General features: G+C 46.0%; 2 non-coding genes across 2 annotated transcripts; one reads left to right on the forward strand and one right to left on the reverse strand.

Annotated features, from left to right (window-relative positions):
- The first annotated feature begins 20,050 nt into the window (after positions 1-20,050).
- Positions 20,051-20,124, forward strand: TRNAM-CAU (transfer RNA methionine (anticodon CAU)). Its single transcript has one exon. It is a non-coding gene; the product is annotated as a tRNA-Met (tRNA).
- Positions 20,125-20,572: 448 nt separating this feature from the next.
- On the reverse strand, positions 20,573-20,643 carry TRNAG-GCC (transfer RNA glycine (anticodon GCC)). Its single transcript has one exon. It is a non-coding gene; the product is annotated as a tRNA-Gly (tRNA).

Genomic DNA, 20,643 nt, shown 5'->3' on the forward strand with positions numbered 1-20,643 from the left:
TAGTAACAATTATCACATTTTAAGAGGCTAAGGGCCAACAACCATATGGTCCATATCTACATACTTAACGTTTATAGTAACAGCTAGCACATTATAAGAGGCTGAGGGCCAACAACCACAACTATCCACTCGAAGCATCTTGATCACGGTCACTCGGCATCTCGTCAATGAAAAGGGAAGAGCCCTCCTGTGCCTTGGTAGAGCATGAGTAGAACAGTGTCTCCAATTTTCCAATATGGATGCATTGCCACGAGAAGCGAGAACTTGTTAATTTTAATGGTTCCATTTCTGCGGGAAATGCAGTACCTTGCAATCACTTTGGCGTTATTAGCAGGCACAAGTGTAATTCGACCACGACGGGAAATCGATCCAGGAACTGCTACAGGGGCAATTTCTATTGACATGTAGAATAAAAAACCAATTGTAACGTATCGACCACGCCAGGAAAACATGACGCCTGGCATGGTGCCAGGCGTCATTTACCACCTTGTTCAAATTTGGCATTTTTCCGGGCTCATTTACCATATTTAGGGGATTATGTGCATTTTCTAGGCATTTAGCGCATACAAATTGAATCCAGCTACAGGTGCACGGGTGTGATGTGAGGGACGTGGATTGTCGTTCGATCATGGCGCATCCTATGGTGCACACGCGCGATCCGCGTGGCTGGGGTTCCGGCCAATCATAACACAACACACAATAGGCTCAGTGCACACTGTTTCCGAAAGCGACGGAGATGAACTGTGTGAGATAATGAACGAGCAAAATTGTAAGGGAAGCCAAATTTCTGTTGTCATTTGTCGTTGAGCTCTTGAATACCACCGCACTATATGGCTGCTCGGCCCCTCCGTCCTATAGCTCTCTCCAGGCGTCGTCCATGGCACCGCGACGCATAGTAACTGGTAAGGAAGCGATGGCAATGCGCCGCGCCGCGTTCCTCGCCGCCCACGACCACACACATGGTAAGGAAGTGATGGCATCTCGCCGCGCCGAGTTCATCGCCGGCGGCAGCCAGACAGTTACATGCGGACTTTGAGGCTACCGTGTGTCACATCCTAGCTAGTTCATGCATTAGAGTGTTGCATCATGTTTACTTTTCCAGAAACTTGATATGGGGATGATAGAACCCCCAGCACCCCCTTGAAAACAACTAGGGATTACTAATATCATTTTCAATAAACCTGAAATGCCCTTCTAAAAAGTCCACCCATTTTGTCTTGGGTTAGAACCTCTGACAAAATGGGTTCACAATTTTCTAGGTCATCTTAAGTTAATTGAATTAAATCATATGCAACTTGCATTTGGGCATTTAAATGCTAGTAAATATTTAAATGTCCAAATAATCCCAAACTGAAATGTTCCATGTTGGATATGTTCCATACAGTGAGCATGTGCAGTTTGGTGAATTTTGGAGATGCCTAGGTATTTTTAGAAATGCCACAAACTTGCAGAAATAAAAGAAAACAGATAATAAAAGAAAACAACTTACCTGGCTGCAACCCACCACCCAGCCCACCTGGCGGCCCAGCACTGTGCTGGCCCGTGCCAGCCAGCTGCTTCTTCCCCGCCAGGCAGGCAGGGAGGTGACGCCGGCGTGCGCGAGCTCGCCACCACGCCACCTGCTTGCCGCTTCGCCTCTCGACGCGCTGGTCGACCTCCATGTCGCCCCCTCGACCGCCTGGACACCCCCACACGCCCCCGCCTCTGTCCCTCGCCCTCTCCTGCCATGGACGACGCACCTGCCGCCGCACCGCCGACGTAGCCGCGCTCTCCGTCGTCCTCACGCCGCCCCGTCTTGTCCATGAGCTCCGCCGCCGTCCGCTACGCCGAGCTAGCCGAGCCCCGAGCGCTCACACGCTCTGCACCGCCTCCTTCGACCTCGTCTTCACCTAACACCGCCGGAGATCCCCCTCGTCGTCCCCGCCGCACTAGCTCGTCCCCGACCTCGCCGTCTGCTCCGTCGTGATCGCCGTGAGCTCAGCCACCTTCCCATCCCTCCCGTTCTCTCTCTCGAGCACCATAGCGACCGCATGAAGCTTCATCGCACGCGCCGCCGCCGAGCTCGTCGCCGATGACGCTCCGGCCACCCAACGGCCACACCACCTTGTCCACTACACTCACCGCATCGCCAGGAACCCGTAGCACCACCGCACGCCCCTTGCCGTGCTCCCTAGCGACAAGCCCAAGCTCGCCCGAATGCCGACAGCCGCACATCTCATCGCCGGCATCGTTTCCGGTGACCCCGAGCCCAACCGCCACCACCACTCGACGCGGCTCACTCTCCGCATCACGTAGATGTGCTCCGCCGTCGTTTTGGTCACCGAAGCACGCAACCCGCATCGCCCCGCCGCGTCTGGACTCGCCGGTGGCTAAACGCCGGCGAGTTGACCCCGCTGACCGTTGACCGGGTGGGCCCAGTTTGACCCCCCTGGGTCACTGACGTGTGGGCCCCAGGCCACTAACTAAACTAAGTTAGTATTAGTTTAACGCTAACTAAATGTAGTTAGTTTAATTGACACTGACTGACGGGACCCACAGGTCAGGGTTGACCTGGACCTTCTCTGTTGACCGCTGACGTCACCATGACGCACTGCTGATGCAATAAGTATTTTCTGGATTTATTTTTATATAGGAAATTCCAGAAAATACTACAAACTTCAAAAAATCATAGAAATTAATCTGTAACTCCAAATGCAAAGATTTATATATGAAATTTGATCAGAAAAATTCAATCTTTCCATCTGTATTTGTTTCATGCATGTCAGAACAATTTAACCTTGCTGTTTATATGAAACAAGTTAATGCACTTATATCACCTCTTTCTTTGGGTTAGCATTTGAATCCTTGATCCAAATGAACTCAAACTAATCTGTTCTAAGTTGCATTAGCCCATACACACTCATTTTGCCATGTCCTTGCATGCATCATATTGTTGCATATTGCCATGTGGTGATTGTGTTTCGATGTGTTCTTCGTGGTAGCTTCTGCCTCCGAGGATATTCACGAGTACCCAACTAAAGGGCAGTATCCCACTACCACTCTGTCAGGCAAGCAACCCCATTGATCATTTCGATACAAACCCATCTTCTCGCTTCTGCTCTCGTTTACTGCATTAAGACAATGCGTTTCAAACTGCTGTGTGTTGCGGTAGTTGAACCCACTTCCTCTGCATGACCTGTCATTGCCACAGTAACTAGATGAAACCCACTAGCATGTGTAGGAGTTGATTGAGCCATGTTTGTGTTTCCTACCATGCTATGCTTGCTATGCTTAGAGTCGTGTCAGATCTGGCTCATCGGGGTGATGAACTAGAGTGAATGGTTGTGTCGGTAATGAGAGTGAAGTGTTGAATATGATTTGGTAAAGGTATCGATGAGAGGCCATGTAGGAGTACATGGTGGGTTGTTTCATTGAGGCCATCCTTAAGAACTGAGATCTGTATGTGTGACTTAAGATCAGCTACTACCACGCGTTGGGCCCGAAACCAATGGACCCTCTCGACTTATTAACCACTCTTGTCCTCTGTCCAGGAGTTGCAAGTAGTTTCTGGTGTTTGTAGTATGCTGGAGGCCGTGCGCAGCACTGACCTTAGGGGTGGGCTGTGATGCGGTAGGCTCGTGGCCCGGTGTACCGAGTCGCCCGTTTGGTGTCTCGGGAACCCTGCACACATCGTTTCGGGCCGTTGAGGACACCCCGGACCGATTTCCTTGTGGATGGAACCCGAATAGGCGATAAACCTGGAATAGGGACTCGTGTGTTTAGTCAGGTCGTGGCCGACACCCTCGCTGGGCTTCCGCTTGAAGGTTGCCGAGTACATGTCGTGTAAACGGCGATAGGTGGTGAAAGCGTGTGTGAAGAAGTACACCCCTGCAGGGTATAAAACTATTCGAATAGCCGCGTCCGCGGTAAAGGACTACTTGGTCGCTTATGCAGTTCATAGACAAGTTAATGGTTACTACTAAAAGCCTCAAGATAAGTGTGAGTACCGCGGATGGCCCTCTCGTAGGATGACGAGGGAGGATCCACGGTGGAGTATTGAGATGGTGATTAGTGGACTCGTGTGCGAAAACTATTTTACAAGTGGTGTCTCGTAGGATAGCTTAGCCAAGAGTCAAAGCTGGCTTGCTGCAATAACTCCACTACCTTCTTGAGAATGTGCATGTATAGTAGGATCTGTTGTAAGACTTGCTGAGTACCTTTGTACTCATGTTGCTTTAATTACTGTTTTCAGACGACAACACCGCCCCCTCCGATGGGTTCTATGTAGATCTCGACGTTGACGAGTGACTTGCCACCCAGGTGGTGATCTGAGCTTGTGAAGGGCCTATGTAGATAGACAGGCTTCGTCAAGCCTTCTTTCTTTCTAGTGTCTGTACTCAGACTAGTTTGCTTCTGCATGTGCTTGTATGTTTGTATGACTTGAGTGTCGGGTCATGTGACCCCTATCTGTATGAACATGTTATGTATGGCTCCCCGGAGCGTTTAAATAAAGTACTTTGAGTTCTAGAGTTTTGTTGTAATGCCATGTTGTATTTACACATATCGACCATATTGTGTGTATGATTGAAATGCTTGGTATGTGTGGGATCCGACAATCTAGTTGTTTGTCCTTGGCAGCCTCTCTTATAGGGAAATGTAGTCTAGTGCTTCCATGAGCCATAGTAGTCCGCTACAGCCCGGTTCACCGGAGTCCTGCTAGCCCAGCACTACTGCTCCGGAACACTTGACTGGCCGACATGTGTTTCACTTCGTTCCTGTGTCTGTCCCTTCGAGGAAATGTCACGCGGTGACATCCGGAGTCCTGCCTAGCCTGCTACAGCCCGGGTTCCCGGAGTCCTGTTAGCCCAGTGCTACAGCCCGGATTCACACGCTGCTGACCGACATGCTCGATGATGATTCATGTATGCCTGTCCCCGTAAGTTAGTGCCGCTTTGGGTTCACGACTAGCCATGTCGGCACGAGTTCTCTGTCATATGGATGCTAGCGACACTATCATATAAGTGAACCAAAAGGCGCAAACGGTCCCGGGCCATGGTAAGGCGACACCCGTGGGAATACCGTGCGTGAGGCCGCAAAGTGATATGAAGTGTTACAGGCTAGATCGGTGTGACTTAGAATCGGGGTCCTGACACCGTGGCCGAATGGGTGGTGGATCTAGAGGCGGCCAAAGCTGCACAGAATGAGCGGAGAAGGCAGATAGCAGTCAAGAAAAGAGAGTCCCGCCGCCGCAAGAAAAAAGAGGCCGCACGCTGTGGTGAGGAGAGCTTGGCGGAGATCGAAGCACGGTGGGCTGCCGCCTACAAGGCCGCGAAGGAGAACGCCGGCGTTTGGCCAGCATGCCCTGATGGCAGCATGTGAGAAGTAGTTTAAGTTTGTAGTATTAGAGCAAATTACTAGTAGTACTTTAAATTTGTAGTATTAACGTACAATGTCGGTAAGAGCATCCTTTGAGGGCTTTGAGCGTTGATTAGCATGTGTGCCCGTGTGCTTTTTTGCGTCAATTGTTAGAGGATCACAAAACACACGGTTTCTATGCGGTACCCGTCTGCGTTTTTTTTGCGTTAATGATCCATAAGTCAGTTACCTGTGCGATGTTTCCTAATAAACCAGGTGTACCATTGACCGAAAAAATCAACTACACGTGTACATTTTTTGGAGACGGGATTTGCCAACTTTCCTTTTTCTCACGCACGAGTATTTTACGCGTTTCGTCTGTGTTGTGTGTTCCCCCTCCCAAGTTTCAAGTTTCGCAGCGAAATTTTCATTAGGCGCGCGATTTCAGAATTTATTCCTCCAAGCACATCCCCACCCTCTGTACCCCCCCCCTCACGGCTCCCCCTACCGGCATCTCAAACCGCCACCAGCGCAACCACAGCTTCAACCATATCTACGTTCTACTCGGATCCAGTCAGGTAACCCACCGATCTCTATCACGGCCAAGGCCTGATTGCTTAAATGGCGCCTACGAAACATCCTCATGCCTCTAAATCCCCACTGCCAGGAGCTGATGGCGGTCCATGGCGCGATGGCTGTTGTGCGTGTTGACCCGGAGGAACACCTCGCCTCCGCTGCCGCCGCCGACATGGTGCAGACTCTGGCCCAGATGAAGTGCCTCAGCGACTACCCCCAGGACTTAACAGGTAAGATCTGACCAGCTAAATCTTCCCAGTACCACTTGCAACGGCTATGATTTGTACGGTTCATGTATTAAGCATGTTCGTCACAAAGTATTCTTCATCAAATCCTGTTCTTTCATGCCTGGCCAATAAAATAACCAGTGGCAAGCCAATGAGTACTTTGAATGTACTCACAAGCAACCCAAGGGTGACAACAGAATAATATGCAAGGCACTACTGCTAAATTGGCATTTTTGCGGAAAGCTAGTTTTTCTCATGCAAGTATGATCAACATTTATCAAGGATATGAATGCATCTGCAACAAGTATCAGGAGGTTACAGACATCAACATCGAGAGAGAGTTGTGAACAACTCATGCTCAAGCTCATCGTGACTTCCTCACGAATCACGTCAACAGATTTACCAAACCGTGTTGTTTTCCAGAAACATATGGACGTAGTCTAAGCAGCACCACCCAACTGTCCTTGACCGTGGACACGGCTATTCGAATAGTTTTACACTTTGCAGAGGTTGCACACTTTACCCACAAGATCCGGGGAACTTCCGTGTCATCCACGTCCCGCGGTACCTCAAGTACCCGGGGAAAGCACCCGATCACTATCTTTCCCTAGACGACACTAACATAGAGTCCACTCGATTGGTAGTAACCCCCGTGCCCAACATTTCACATCTTAAAATTGTGGAGCCTCGCTCCCATATTCATCACATACCACAAGCTTGGGGTACCAACGGTGTGTCCGGTGCCCTGTGAAAACAGTCATGGCCGCCCTACCTGGCACGACCCCGTCTCGAGAGAGCGCAACAATGACTCTCCCGTCACTAGTAATGCGGGCTCCAAGCTAGTATCGGCCTAGGTAATCAATAATGCCCTTTCCCATATAAGGGTAGAATGGTTGCGCATGTAAGGTTGGGACAGTCGACAAATCTTAAATCTAATCCGTCTCTGTAAACATCACTTTTATCAAGCCTCGGTACACTACTCCACCAAGTAGTGACCTAGTTCATCATCATCTCCCAGGGGCATTAGTGGCACCCACTGGGTCTGTTTGCAAGTATGTCAAACCACACTTGTTTCTTTCCATGCATAACCCTGACCCACTTTGCGTAGCCATTTACTATATCATATTTCTATAACCCACCAACACAACTCTAAGCAAGGGTAGAGTCATGAACAATGCAAGTATCAATGGAGTATGCAATGGAGGCAAGCCTAGCAAGGTTGCCATTCAAGGTATATCATGCACTCAGTGAAGCAACGAAAATACTATTATGATGTAAAATGGTTCATCATGGTCAAAGGGCTGCTTGCCTGTTTTAACAAAGTCTTCAAGGTCTTCAAATCTCTCTGGTCCAATTCCGAGCATTTCGTCTACTTCGTCAACTATCGTCGAAAGCAACCATAATAAGCAACACAACAGGGCAGAAATAAAAGTGCTCTAAAAATATTAATTTGACTTTTCTAGGACATCTCTGGTTATATGAAAATGAACCAGAGTGGTTTCATTGGAATTGGGTCAATGGATATTCCTAAACATTTTGATATGATGGAATCAAGGGGTTTATGGATTTGCAAGAAGTGTACAGAAATATATATTTTTAAATGAGAAAGGCACCCATTTAACAAAGAATGATTTTTGAAACACCTCGGAGTTGGTTTCACTGTATTTGGAGTTCAAATGAATATTCTATGGATTTGCAAAGCTGGCTATACATGAAGAAATAGACCATTATTTGAGGTGGTACAGAAAGTATTAGTAAAAATGTTCAAAAACTAAGTTTTGAACTTATAGACATCTAGGATTTTGAATCATAGAATTTGGATCAAAAACGGGCTCTCTGTGATTTTCTAAAGTTCATTACAGAAATGCAAAAACAAGATTTGAGAAATGTTTGTGAAGAAAAATTCTCTGGAAAAATGTGCATGTTGCACCAACATGTAGATCATGATTTATAGAGTCACTAGAAATTTGAATCATCAAATTTGGAGTTAATTTGAATTATTTATGGGTTTTACAAATTGTACAGAAAAGAAAAGGAACACGGTTTTTACCCAAACGGGCTGGATCTGGGTGGCAACAGCGTGCACTGGGCGAGACATAGCGGGGCAGCGCACTGGGTTGGCCCAGCGGCTCGGCCACGCGGGCGACAGGGCGACGTCAAAGGCGTCATTGCCGAAGCCGTCTCCACTTAAATGGTGGGGCCCGCCCACTGGGTCGCTGACGCGCGGGGCCGAGCTGCAGGTCGCCCTCAACCTCCCGCGCGCGCTCCGGTCGCGGCGAGGAGCGGCTCCCGCCGGCGATTGCCGGGGCTACAGAACACCTTCGGCGACGCCTTGGCTATGGATGAGCTCGGCGTCGAACGCCGCATCCACTTGTGTATGCCACAGCTGCCGGGATGGTCGAGGCGACGGCGGCTTGGACGCCGGCGGACGGTGGCGTCGGGCGAGATTGGGCACGGTGCTACGGTGTGCCCTCGGACGAGGGAAAGAGCGTGGGAGCTCCGCCTTTCTCAGGGGAGCCTTCTGGTGGAGAGAGGAGATGGAGAAGAGCTCGGGCTCGGCTGAATTTAGGTGGATGCCGGCAACGGCACTCCGTCCATTGTGGAGGATGGGGGCACGGGGAGAGGGATGGTCGGGTCTGGGTGACGTACGGGAGGGAGAGAGAGCGAAAGGGATCCAGAGAGAGGCCTCGGGCGGCCTTATATAGCGATGCCGTAGCTCACCGTGGACGTGGCCTACGGGCACCCGCGGAAATGGCCGCAGTGGCCGCGGGAGGAGGCTCGGGGCTGTCTGCGGCGCTCGTGGGCATGGCCCAAGTCGAGGGAGAAGGACAGAGAGAGCGGGAGAGTGGCAGAGCGTCGCGCGTGTGGGCTCGCCCATTGGGGCTCTCGGGCGGCTCTGGCGCGTGTGCTGCTGTAGGTGAGAGAGAGGGAGAGAGGAGGGGGCCAGCACGGTGGCGTGATGCGAACGTTGAGGCACCTCGACTGGCGCGAGGGTGAGGCTCGAGGTGGTGGGGGAGAGCGGCGTCAACGGTCGGGAGCATGCTGACGTGCTCCAGAGCGCGTCTTTGGCCGGCATGGCATGCCTTTTTGCAGAATGGGCGCGGCCACTTGTGTTTGGAAGCTGCAGGGGGGAGTAAACAATGTGGCAATGACATAGGATGCCCTGGGAATCCACTTGAGGGGAGATGGAGTTGAGAGAGAGTGGAAATGCTGCTGCCCAGAGAAGAAAAGTGGATCCCTGCCCCCCTTCATCATTGCCTCTCGGGCAGGGAAGCACACCAGAGGTAGAGGGGGACTAGGGGGGTTGTGGTAAATAGGAGAACTCATGGAGATTAGTGGAAGTGGTCAAATTAGTGTTTTTAGAAAAATGGCAGAAGGTGTTTGTTATTGATTTGGGCAAGAAGATGAACTCCTCTTGTCATAAGGCTTGACAGGGCCAAATGGCATGAGAAAACAAGTGGTTCCACCAAGATTGAGACCATTTGGGCAAAGTTGCCAATGCAACTTTTGTAAACCCTAGAATTCAATAGAAATGGACTTCCCAAGATTTAGTAATGCAAATCTGTTCTCCTTGATGCACCACTTGGTGTAGTGTCATCATTTGTGGTCCTGAACATGTCCACGAAAGTTGAGATCAAAAGGAGAAAGTTGCCAATGTAGAGTTGTTCAAATTTGGTTCTGGACAGGAAGGGTTTTGGGGCATTTTGATCAAGTTAACTTGTTCTCCAACTTGTGCCACTTGGTATAGATGAAAAATTAAACCATTTTAGCATGTGGACCAAGTATGGGAGCATTTGGACAAGTTTGATAATGTAAAGTTGTTCAAACTTGAAAAAGGACATAAATAGTTTTGAGAGGGTTTCAGGGGGTTATACTGTTCTCCATGACATGAGACTTGGCAAGATCACCAAATAGGGAATTTGTGACATGATGGAATTTTCTTGGAATTTTTGGGTAATATTTCCTTTGTAAATATTTCAAAAGCTTGAAATATCCAGAAAGAGTTTTTCAGGGATTTGACCAATAATTTGAACATGACCATGTGTTGAAACTCTTATATATGGACAATATATGTCCATTGAGTTTCCCTAGGTTTTTCCCAAATATTTTTAAAGCATTAAAATAATTTTAACCTATTAAAGACCATTTCTGGACTTAAGAAAAAGCCTTTAAATAAAATAGAAAAATAACTTTTAAAATTATATTTTTGTGTTTTCTGGGTGTCCTATATCTAATAGGAGTCAAATATATTTTTGGAAAGATTTTTACTGCCCTTAATTAAGTACTTGAAGTGCAAATCTCAATTCAGGGGTTTTGGAAAACTAATTTTTGAAAATACTTTTTGGCCAAATTATTTTTGTAAGAAAATTCTATAAGGTACTATACACATGGCATGATCATTGGTTCAAGAGTTTGGAGCAAGGAGAAGGAGTATAAGAGTTGGAGGATTTATTTGATTTTTAGAGCACTAGCAAACAGCAGTCAAACATTCAATCAAAGCAAAGACAAAAACACTCAAAAGTTTTTGTCAAACCACATTTTAGCATGATTTATTGACTTCAGTGTTGTGGCATGAAAATCAGGGTGTGACACTCCATCTATCGGAGAGGTATCTCTGGGCCCTCTTTGTAATGCACATCACTATAAGCCTTGCAAGCAGTGTGACTAATGAGTTAGTTACAAGATGATGCATTACGGAACAAGTAAAGAGACTTGACGGTAACGAGATTGAACTAGGTATGATGATACCGATGATCGAATCTCGGGCAAGTAACATACCGATGACAAAGGGAATGACGTATGTTGTTATGCGGTTTGACTGATAAAGATCTTCATAGAATATGCAGGAGCCTATATGAGCATCCAGGTTATGCTATTGGTTATTGACCGGAGATGTGTCTCGGTCATGTATACATAGTTCTCGAACCCATACGGTCCGCACGATTAACGTTCGATGACAATTTGTATTATGAGTTATGTGTTTTAGTGACCGAAGTTTGTTCTGAGTCCCGGATGAGATCACGGACATGACGAGAGTCTCGATATGGCCGAGAGGAAAAGATTGATATATTGGACGAAGGTATTCGGACACCGGAATGGTTTCGGAAAGGTTCGGGTATTTTTCGGAGTACCGGGAGGTTACCGGAACCCCCCGGGGGAACATTGGGCCTACATGGGCCATAGGGGAGAGGGGAGGCAGCCCACAAGGGGTAGCCGTGCCCCCTCCCTATAGGGAGTCCGAATTAGACTAGGGAGGGGGGCGCCCCCCTTTCCTTCTCCTCTTCCTCTCCCTTCCCTCTTTCCCCCCTCCGGGAAAGGAAAGGGAGTCCTACTAGGATTGGGAGTCCTAGTTGGACTCCCCCCTTTGGCGCGCCCCCTAGGCTGGCTGCCTCCTCCCCTCCTCCTTTATATACAGGGGTGGGGGCACCCCAAAGGAACAAAAGTTGTTTCTTAGCCGGGTGCGGTGCCCCCTCCAAAGTTTACTCGTCATAGCATCGTAGTGCATAGGCGAAGCCCTGCGCGGATCACATCACCAACACCGTTGCCACGCCGTCGTGCTGACAGAACTCTCCCTCGACGCTCTATGGGATCAAGGGCTCGAGGGACGTCATCGAGTTGAACGTGTGCTGAACACGGAGGTGCCGTACATTCGGTAGTTGGATCGGTTGGATCGTGAAGACGTTCGACTACATCAACCGCGTTAACTAAACAAATCCGCTTTCGGTCTACGAGGGACGTGGACACACTCTCCCCTCTCATTGCTATGCATCTCCTAGATGGATCTTGCCTGATCATAGAATTTTTTTTGAATTACTACGTTCCCCAAACAGTGGTATCAGAGGCAGGTCTATGCGTAGATGATATGCACGAGTAGAACACAATGAGTTGTGGGCGATAGTAGTCATACTGCTTACCACCAACGTCTTACTTTGATTCGGCAGTATTGTTGGATGAAGCGGCCCGGGCCGACATTACATGACCACGTTCATGAGACTGGTTCTACCGACGTGCTTCGCACACAGGTGGCGGGCGGGTGTCTGTTTCTCCAACTTTAGTTGAATCGAGTTTGACTACGGTCGGCCTTGTTGAAGGTTAAAACAGCACACTTGATGAACAATCGTTGTGGTTTTGATGCGTAGGTAAGAACAGTTCTTGCTAGAAGCCCGTAGCGGCCACGTAAAACTTGCAACAACAAAGTAGAGGACGTCTAACTTGTTTTTGCAGGGCATGTTGTGATGTGATATGGTCAAGATGTGATGAGATATAAATTGTTGTATGAGATGATCATGTTTTGTAAAAGTTATGGGCAACTGGTAGAGGCTTATCGTTGTCGCTTTATTGTATGAAATGCAATCGCCATGTAATTGCTTTACATTATCACTAAGCGGTAGCGATAGTCGTAGAAGCAATAGTTGGCGAGATGACAACAATGCTACGATGGAGATCACGGTGTCAAGCCGGCGATGATGGAGATCATGACGGTGCTTTGGAGATGGATATCAAAGGCACAAGATGATGATGGCCATAGCATGTCACATATTTTGATTGCATGTGATGTTTATCTTTTATGCATCTTATTTTGCTTAGTACGGCGGGAGCATTATAAGATGACCCCTCACTAAATTTCAAGGTACAAGTGTTCTCCCAGAGTATGCACCGTTGCTACAGTTCGTCGTCCCGAGACACCACGTGATGATCGGGTGGTGATAAACTCTACATTCACATACAACGGGTGCAAGCCAGTTTTGCACGTGCAGAATACTTGGGTTAAACTTGACGAGCCTAGCATATTCAGATATGGCCTCAGAATACTGAGACCGAAAGGCTGAACGTGAATCATATAGTAGATATGATCAACATAGAGATGTTCACCATTGAAAACTACTCCATCTCACGTGATGATCGGACATGGTTTAGTTGATATGGATCACGTGATCATTTATATGACTAGAGGGATGTCTATCTAAGTGGAAGTTCTTAAGTACTAGATTAATTGAACTTTAATTTATCACGAACTTAGTACCTGGTAGTTTTTGCATGTCTATGTTGTTGTAGATCAATGGCCCGTGCTACCGTTCCTTTGAATTTTAATGCGTTCCTAGAGAAAGCTAAGTTGAAAGATGATGGTAGCAACTACACGGACTGGGTCTGTAACTTGATAATTATCCTCATTGCTGCACAGAAGAATTACGTCCTGGAAGCACCGCTAGGTGCAAGACCCGCTGCAGGAGCATCTCCGGACGTTATGAATGTCTGGCAGAGCAAAGCTGATGACTACTCAATAGTTTAGTGTGCCATGCTTTACGTCTTAGAATCGGGACTTCAAAGACGTTTTAAACGTCATGGAGCATATGAGATGTTCCAGGAGTTGAAGTTAATATTTCAAGCAAATGCCCGAATTGAGAGATATGAAGTCTCCAATAAGTTCTATAGCTGCAAGATGGATGAGAATAGTTCTGTCAGTGAACATATACTTAGAATGTCTGGGTACCACAACCACTTGACTCAACTGGGAGTTAATCTTCCTGATGATAGTGTCATTGATAGACTTCTTCAATCACTGCCACCAAGCTATAAAAGCTTCGTGATGAACTATAATATGCAAGGGATGGATAAGACAGTTCCCGAGCTCTTCATAATTTTAAAGGCTATGGAGGTAGAAATCAAGAAGGAGCATCAAGTGTTGATGGTTAACAAGACCACTAGTTTCAAGAAAAGGGGCAAAGGGAAGAAGGGGAACTTCAAGAAGAACGGCAAGCAAGTTGCCGCTCAAGTGAAGAAGCCCAAGTCTGGACCTAAGCCTGAAACTAAGTGCTTCTACTACAAAGGGACTTGTCACTGGAAGCGGAACTGCCCCAAGTATTTGGCGGATAAGTAGGATGGCAAAGTGAAAGGTATATTTGATATACATGTTATTGATGTGTACCTTACTAATGCTTGTAGTAGCGCCTGGGTATTTGATACTGGTTCTGTTGCTCATATTTGCAACTCGAAACAGGGGCTACGGATTAAACGAAGATTGGCTAAGGACGAGGTGACGATGCACGTGGGAAATGGTTCCAAAGTCGATGTGATCGCCGTCGGCACGCTACCTCTACATCTACCGTCGGGATTAGTTTTAGACCTAAATAATTTTTATTTGGTGCCAGTGTTGAGCATGGACATTATATGGATCTTGTTTAATGCGAGACGGTTATTCATTTAAATCAGAGAAGTACTTATATGAGTAATATCTTTTATGGTCATGCACCCTTGATGAGTGGTCTATCTCGATTGTAGTGATACACATATTCATAATATTGAAGCCAAAAGATGCAAGGTTAAAAATGATAGTGCAACTTATTTGTGGCACTACCATTTAGGTCATATTGGTGTAAAGCGCATGAACAAACTCCATGCTGATGGGCCTTTGGAATCACTTGATTATGAATCACTTGCTGCTTGTGAACCATGCCTCATGGGCAAGATGACTAAGACTCCGTTCTCCGGAACAATGGAACGAGCAACTAACTTATTGGAAATAATACATACTGATGTATGCGGTCCGACGAGTGTTGAGGCTCGCGGCGGGTATCATTATTTTCTGACCTTCACAGATGATTTGAGTAGATATGGGTATATCTACTTGATCAAACATAAGTCTGAAACATTTGAAAAGTTCAAAGAATTTCAGAGTGAAGTGGAAAATCCTCGTAATAAGAAAAAAAAATCTACGATTTGATCATGGAGGTGAATATTTGAGTTACGAGTTTGGTCTTCATTTGAAACAATGTGGAATAGTTTCGTAACTCACGCCACCTGGAACACGTGTAATGGTGTGTCCAAACGTCGTAACCGTACTTTATTAGGTATGGTGCGATCTATGATGTCTCTTACCGATTTACCGCCATCGTTTTGGGGTTATGCTTTAGAGACGGCTTCATTCACGTTAAATAGGGCACCATCTAAATCCATTGAGACGACACCATATGAACTATGGTTTGGCAAGAAACCTAAGTTGTCGTTTCTTAAAGTTTGGGGCTGCGATGCTTATGCGAAAAAGCTTCAACCTGATAAGCTCGAACCCACATCGTAGAAATGCGTCTTCATAAGATACCCAAACGAGACTGTTGGGTACACCTTCTATCACAGATCCGAAGGCAAGATATTCGTTGCTAAGAATGGATCCTTTTTGGAGAAGGAGTTTCTCTCGAAAGAAGTGAGTGGGAGGAAAGTACAACTTGGTGAGGTAATTGTACCTTCTCCCGAATTGCAAAGTAGTTTATCACAGAAATCAGTTCCAGTGATTCCTACACCAATTAGTGAGGAAGCTAATGATGATGATCATGAAACTTCAGATCAAGTTACTACCGAACCTCGTAGGTCAACCAGAGTACATTCCGCACCAGAGTGGTACAATAATCCTATTCTGGAAGTCATGTTACTAGACCATGACGAACCTACGAACTATGAGGAATCGATGATGAGCCCGGATTCTGCAAAATGGCTTGAGGCCATGAAATCTGAGATGGGATCCATGTATGAGAACAAAGTGTGGACTTTGGTTGACTTGCCCGATGATCGGCAAGCCATAGAGAATAAATGGATCTTCAAGAAGAAGACTGATGCTGACGGTAATGTTATTGTCTACAAAGCTCGACTTGTTGCAAAAGGTTTTCGACAAGTTCAAGGAGTTGACTACGATGAGACCTTCTCACCCGTAGCGATGCTTAAGTCTGTCCGAATCATGTTAGCATTTGCCGCATTTTATGATTATAAAATTTGGCAAATGGATGTCAAAACTGCATTCCTTAATGGATATCTTAAAGAAGAGTTGTATATGATGCAACCAAAAGGTTTTGTCGATCCTAAAGGTGCTAACAAAGTGTGCAAGCTCCAGCGATCCATTTATGGACTGGTGCAAGCCTCTCGGAGTTGGAATATACGCTTTGATAGTGTGATCAAAGCATATGGTTTTATATCGACTTTTGGAGAAGCCTGTATTTACAAGAAAGTGAGTGGGAGGTCTGCAGCATTTCTAATATTATATGTGGATGACATATTGCTGATTGGAAATGATATAGAATTTCTGGATAGCACAAAAGGATACTTGAATAAGAATTTTTCAATGAAAGACCTCGGTGAAGCTGCTTATATATTGGGCACCAAGATCTATAGAGATAGATCAGGACGCTTAATTGGACTTTCACAAAGCACATACCTTGATAGAGTTTTGAAGAAGCTCAAAACGGGCCAGTCAAAGAAAGGGTTCTTGCCTGTGTTACAAGGTGTGAAGTTGAGTCAGATTTAATGCCCGACCATGGCAGAGGATAGGGAGCAAATGAAAGTCATTCCCTATGCCTCAGCCATATGTTCTATCATGTATGCAATGCTGTGTACCAGACCTGATGTGTGCCTTACTATAAGTTTAGCAGGGAGGTACCAAACTAATCCAGGAGTGGATCACTGGACAACGGTCAAGAACATCCTGAAATACCTGAAAAGGACTAAGGATATGTTTCTCGTTTATGGAGGTGACAAAGAGCTTGTCGTAAATGGTTACGTTGATGCAAGCTTTGACACTGATCCGGACGACTCTAAGTCACAAACCGGATACGTATTTATATCAAATGGTGGAGCTGTCAGTTGGTGCAGTTCCAAGCAGAGCGACGTGGCGGGATCGACGTGTGAAGCGGAGTACATAGCTGCTTCGGAAGCAGCAAATGAAGGAGTCTGGATGAAGGAGTTCGTATCCGATCTAGGTGTAATACCTAGTGCATCGGGTCCAATGAAAATCTTTTGTGAGAATACTGGAGCAATAGCCTTGGCGATGGAATCCAGATTTCACAAGAGAACCAAACACATCAAGAGACGGTTCAATTCCATCCGCGATCAAGTCAAGGAGGGAGACATAGAGATTTGCAAAATACATATGGATCTGAATGTTGCAGACCCATTGACTAAACCTCTTGCACGACCAAAACATAATCAGCACCAAGACGCCATGGGTGTTAGAATCATTACTATGTAATCTGGATTATTGACTCTAGTGCAAGTGGGAGACTGAAGGAAATATGCCCTAGAGGCAATAATAAAGTTGTTATTTACATTTCTTTATATCATGATAAATGTTTATTATTCATGCTAGAATTGTATCAACCAGAAACTTAGTACATGTGTGAGTACATAGACAAACAGAGTGTCCCTAGTATGCCTCTACTTGACTAGCTCGTTAATCAAAGATGGTTAAGTTTCCTAACCATAGACATGTGTTGTCATTTGATGAACGGGATCACATCATTAGAGAATGATGTGATGGACAAGACCCATCCATTAGCTTAGCATTATGATTGTTTAGTTGTATTGCTATTGCTTTCTTCATGACTTATACATATTCCTGTAACTATGAGATTATGCAACTCCCGAATACCGGAGGAACACTTTGTGTGCTATCAAACATCACAACGTAACTGGGTGATTATAAAGATGCTCTACAGGTGTCTCCGAAGGTGTTTGTTGAGTTGGCATAGATCGAGATTAGGATTTGTCACTACGTGTATCGGAGAGGTATCTCTGGGCCCTCTCAGTAATGCACATCACTATAAGCCTTGCAAGCAATGTGACTAATGAGTTAGTTATGAGATGATGCATTACGGAACGAGTAAAGAGACTTGCCGGTAACGAGATTGAACTAGGTATTATGGTACCGACAATCGAATCTCGGGCAAGTAACATACCGATGACAACGAGAATGACGTATGTTGTTATGCGGTTTGACCGATAAAGATCTTCATAGAATATGTAGGAGCCAATATGAGCATCCAGGTTCTACTATTGGTTATTGACCGGAGATGTGTCTCGGTCATGTCTACATAGTTCTTGAACCCGTAGGGTCCGCACGCTTAACGTTCGATGACGATTTGTATTATCAGTTATGTGTTTTGGTGACCGAAGTTTGTTTGGAGTCCCAGATGAGGTCACGGACATGACGAGGAGTCTTGAAATGGTCGAGAGGTAAAGATTGATATATTGGACAAAGGTATTTAGACACTGGAATGGTTTTGGAAAGGTTCAGGTATTTTTTTGGAGTACCGGGAGGTTACCGGAACCTCTCGGGGGAATATTGGGCCTACATGGGCCATAGGGGAGAGGGGAGGCAGCCCACAAGGGGTAGGCACGCCCCCTCCCTATAGGGAGTCCGAATTGGACTAGGGAGGGTGACGCGCCCCCTTTCCTTCTCCTCTTCCTCTCCCTTCCCTCTTTCCCCCCTCCGGAAAAGGAAAGGGAGTCCAACTAGGATTGGGAGTCCTAGTTGGACTCCCCCCTTTGGTGCGCCCCCTAGGCTGGCTGCCTTCTCCCCTCCTCCTTTTATATACGGGGGTGGGGGGCACCCCAGAGGCACAACAGTTGTTTCTTAGCTGTGTGTGGTGCCCCCCTCCACAGTTTACTCCTCCGGTCATAGCGTCGTAGTGCTTAGGCAAAGCCCTGCGCAGATCACATCACCAACACCGTTGCCACGCCGTCCTGCTGACGGAACTTTCCCTCAACCCTCTACTGGATCAAGAGCTCAAGGGACGTCATCGAGCTGAACGTGTGTTGAACACGGAGGTGCCGTACGTTCGGTACTTGGATCAGTTGGATCGTGAAGACGTTCGACTACATCAACCGCGTTAACTAAACACTTCCGCTTTTGGTCTACGAGGGTACGTGGACACACTCTCCCCTCTCGTTGCTATGCATCTCCTAGATAGATCATGCGTGATGGTAGGAATTTTTTTGAATTACTACATTCCCCAAACACCTATATCCCCTAGTTTATATTGTAGGAATAATGAAACAATTTAGCAGTCTAACACACTTACATCCTTGCAAAGTAAATAATGGTTATTGTAGTTGTAACCGTAGAATAGGATCCTAATCAAAATAAATACATTTGGTTCAGGCGCTATTAGCATTGTAAGAAAAGATTTCCTTTTTACAGACCAGAGGGGCTATCTAAATCCTAAAGTAAAGGTGAGCGATCGAAGTAGAAGAACCAACGGCTCAGTGTCATGAACCTTCTCCATCTGATTCAATAAGGGGGAATTAGCCTTCTTGTCAAATGGCTATCCTTGACAAAGGGTACCATTTATACCATAATCTACAATGTAGCGGGTATAGTTTAGTGGTAAAAGTGTGATTCGTTCTATTAATAACTGAATTTGAAATGATATACTTAAGGCATCCTTAAGTTTTTTATTTTTATATTCTGATGAAAACTTTAGTTCTTACAAAGGATTAAATCCTTTTCCTGTCAATAGCATATTGACGAAGAAATGGGATTATGAGTATAGAATCGCGAAGCATAATTTTGGTTTGGATTAAGTATTCCAATTTTGAAAATATGATTAAAGGATCTATGGATGAAGATACAAAAAAGTTGATTTCCAATCGTAACTAAATCTTCTTAAAATAAGGAATAAGGAAGCCAAATAGCTAAAAAACGATAGTTTTGGTTTACTAGAACCATCCGCATATTGTTTCAGCTCGGTGGAAACCCAATTCTTTTCCTCAGGATCTCTTGAATGAAATTAGGGAACGAAGTAAGTAGATTAGATGGATTTAGATAGAATTTCTATCTCCTACTCTATAAGGATCATCTAGAAAGCAGAGAGCTTTGGTTCCATTCAAATAGAAAAGCTGACATAGATGTTAAGTGGTGAGAATATCCATAAAGGAGCCGAATGAAATCAAAATTTCATGTTCGGTTTTGAATTAGAGACGTTAAAAATAATCAACCAACGTCGACTATAACCCCTAGCCTTCCAAGCTAACGATGCGGGTTCGATTCCCGCTACCCGCTCCATTCTGTATAAAAGGAGTATTCTATTTGTCTAGACATGTTAGAGGCTTGTATTCAAGCCTTTTTTGTCCACCAGTTTCTGGTACTCCAGAGCGGAGTAGAGCAGTTTGGTAGCTCACGAGGCTCATAACCTTGAGGTCACGGGTTCGATTCCCGTCTCCGCACTTAGCAGTCTGTATAAAAGGAGTATTCTATTTCTCTAGATATGGTAGAGGGGCGTATCCAACCCTTTTTTATTCATTAGCTCCCGGCCCTAGAGGGCAAAATTGAGCAGTTTGCGAAGTCACTTGCCTTCAAAAAAAGAAGGCGCAAGGCTTCTCCCTACCCTGCAGAAAATAAAAATGAAACGAAAGGGACAGTCTACCTCTCCCTTCCCTTTAAAAACAGTTTGCCCGTTGTTTGTCTCAGTTAATACCCAATTTTTGGAGCTCTCTTGGCGAGTTCTATTTCTGCCTCCGGAGCGCCCTCTTTTTTTGAGTGGGATGCAAAGGAAGGGTAAGATAGTAAGGGATACGGCACTAGACTAACACCTAATTAATACTTAATTTAATATAAGTAGTTAAACAGTTAACTAGACTAAACTTTTTATCATAGTACTTTGAGAAATTAAGCGGGCGAGCGGCGGGAATCGAACCCGTATCTTCTCCTTGGCAAGGAGATATTTTACCATTGAACTACGCTCGC

Source organism: Triticum aestivum, chromosome 4D (assembly GCF_018294505.1).
Source record: "Triticum aestivum cultivar Chinese Spring chromosome 4D, IWGSC CS RefSeq v2.1, whole genome shotgun sequence".
NCBI lineage: Eukaryota > Viridiplantae > Streptophyta > Magnoliopsida > Poales > Poaceae > Triticum > Triticum aestivum.